Here is a 3,085-nt window from a genome sequence, read left to right on the forward strand (position 1 = left end):
ATAAAACCAATAATAATAATAATAATAATAATCAACAAACAAATGAAATAACATAATATGGTCAAACTAATATATAGAATCTTCTACATGTTCTTAAAATATTCTTTATTGCTCGTGACTCTTTCATCTAACTTATATTTAAGTCTGTCTCTAAATAAAAATAATTGTTCCCTCTTAATGATTTTGTTTATGGTTTTCTCATACCATAACTTATGCCCTCTATCAAGGCGACTAGCTTGTCTCCCATTTCGAAGGTTCGTGTGAATGCTAAGCACTGAGGCTCGCCTCATCTTTGAAACAAGACGCCGCTCCTCCATCAACTCAATTTCACACCTCAGCATATAATAATTGTGTTAGGGTTTCTCAATCTCATTTAACATGCGAACCTTAAAGGCAAGCGTATTGTCATCATCAGGTAATGATTGAATGAGGAGCCATTGATAACCTCAGTTCGTATACACATTAGGTTTATTTGCGGACATTAAGGGGTTAAAAGCCCCATATAAATCTTCTATGTTCATGCATATAGGACGATTAGGGTCCATCTTATAATTCTCCATTTTCTCCATAAGTTCTTCATAAGATAGACTATTATTAATCTCAATTAGATCATTAGGTGAAACTCAAGCTCTAATTGTCATTAAACCTTCTTCCTCGATCCACAACTTACTAACGGGAGGCATCTACGACAAAAAATATAAAAAATCAAATTAGTGATTGTTAACAAACCACTAAATACGAGATTAGATTTTAGCCAATTCCCTTAAAAAAATATTTCAAGCTCCCACTAGAGCAAAACATTTATTAACATATAATGCTCATCCGTGAGACAATATATATTTTATCCAAAATTTTATTTCAAAAGCAAGAAATGATTAAAATAATCATTTATATTAAAACAATATAGACAATTAAATTTCGAATCAAACGGCGCAAACGGCGCCCAAATCGGAGTCCCAAATAGTAAAATATATAAACAATTACGAATCTAGATATATACCCACGCACGCTACAGTGCCGCTACAGTTCACTACAGTAACGCACAATGTGCTATAGCCTACAGTATGCTACAGTGCACAACTTTACCGTGTGAGTTCAATACACAACCGACATGTGGGACCCACGCGCAGCCTTGCGCCGCTCTAATAGCGTTGGTTCTGGCATCGTCCGACTCCATTTTTCATTATGAATTCAATAGTACATTCGGATTTTCAAATGGAGGTCGGAATAGGCCGGAATCGTCAAAATACTAACTCTAGCATTGTCCATCATCTTCTCCAAATTAGGGTTTTTAACCATTTCCAAACCCTAATCCAACAAGAATCGTATTTTCACCATAATTTTCTCGTCTTAAGTCCATTTTTAACAAATCACATATTGTTGGCAAGCTCTCGAAAACATCTTTCCAATGATATATTACACATAATGTTAGGTGTCCTAGATCAAAAGATATGATCCATTGAAGTTTCGAGTTTCATATATATTTAGGGTCATGCAATCTAAACCCTAGGCCGGTTTTAATAATATCAATTCCAGAATTAATCCATTCATATTAAACATTCCAGAACACTTTTAAAACAACAGCCATCACAAATTTTTTTTTAAAAAAAATCATGCTTTTCATGAATTAAATACAACCAATGCACGAATCCAACACAATTCACGCTCTGATACCAATGAAACAAATTCTAAAAGGAAGTCAATAGGCTTTACCTTTTTCCAATTATGTAGCGGAATAAACAAGTGTTGGATCACATCACCGATCGGAAAGAAATCACTAGTGGAAAACTGGAAATCTTCCTCAAGACGCAGTATATATATGCCTTTTCGGATTGTTAAAAAATCTTGTTAATTTTGAATGAATGAAGAAGAAAAAACACACCTCTACAGCAACGATTTTTTATGGCAGTTGGGAAATTGAACACAAACCAACTTCCTTCGCCCATGGGTCGGGTCAGCCCATCTAGGGCACCCACCCGTCCAACATAGAGCTTTTGCATATTTTCATTAATCCATAACACACATATAGATCTGTGGATCCATAAATCTGGATTGGACAAGAATCAATATATGCAAAATTAATGAGTGTTGGAGCTGCTACAATTGCTTTCGCAGGAGTGGTATTATAAATGTGCTCAGTTCTTTGATCCATTCCGCGGCACGAAACCCATCCTCTCCTTATATTCAAAACTAGCTTAATCTGAAACTAACTAGCCCTATCCTTTCCTTATCATCTTTAAAACTAGCTATCGTAGACTGAAAGCCTCGTAAACTGGAAAAATTGACTATCACAGAGGTAAAAGCCTATCTTGAGGAAACCATAATGCATATGTTGCCCCCAAGGGCGTGGTCGGGTTGGTAACAACATGAATCTTGTAGTAGCTGACCACTCGGGTTTGAGCCTTGAGGAGGTAAGGGAAAAATAAAAATTATTTGAGTTTAGCCCACCACTTACCTTTGTTTTTTTTATAAAAAAAAAAAAAACATAATGCATATGTTACAATACACCACGTGTAACGCAAAATGATGTTGGACTAATTTAAAAGAAAAAAAATAATTTTAAACAGGTTATTTATTTATTTATTTACGATACATACATTTAATAGTATATTAAATGCTAAATCAGGATGACATCAACAGCCCCTATAGCTCAGTGGTAGAGCGTCAGTCTTGTAAACTGAAGGTCTGTAGTTCGATCCTGCATGGGGGCAGTTTTCAAATTATTTTTTTTTCACAAATTGGCGTATACATTTTTCATTTTTCTCGATCGGGCCCCAGTTAGACTCATTGGTTTAGGACTTTCAGCGATTCGGCCCCAATCAATTGGCTTAGTTGGCCGCAATGGCACATACTTGAGCCCTTGACTATTTCATTCAGAAAGTCAAAACCCTGCAAAGGAAACCAATTCCTAAGGCGCCTTCTACTTGCAGGAGCAAAAATACACAATTCTTTTCCTATTTCAATGGCTTCCTGTCTTCAAAAACTTCTCAAAAAGCGGCCACCTACGAGGCTAATTTTCTCATTACACACTCAACAATCATCAAATCTCACTGCGCCCCCTCTCCTTCTTAACCACCAAGCCCAC

The 3,085-nt window shown here is 36.0% G+C and overlaps 1 non-coding gene across 1 annotated transcript; it reads left to right on the forward strand.

Annotated features, from left to right (window-relative positions):
• Positions 1–2,639: 2,639 nt before the first annotated feature.
• TRNAT-UGU (transfer RNA threonine (anticodon UGU)) lies at positions 2,640–2,711 on the forward strand. Its single transcript has one exon. It is a non-coding gene; the product is annotated as a tRNA-Thr (tRNA).
• The last annotated feature ends 374 nt before the right edge of the window (positions 2,712–3,085 follow it).

This window comes from Citrus sinensis, chromosome 2 (genome assembly GCF_022201045.2).
Source record: "Citrus sinensis cultivar Valencia sweet orange chromosome 2, DVS_A1.0, whole genome shotgun sequence".
Lineage (NCBI taxonomy): Eukaryota > Viridiplantae > Streptophyta > Magnoliopsida > Sapindales > Rutaceae > Citrus > Citrus sinensis.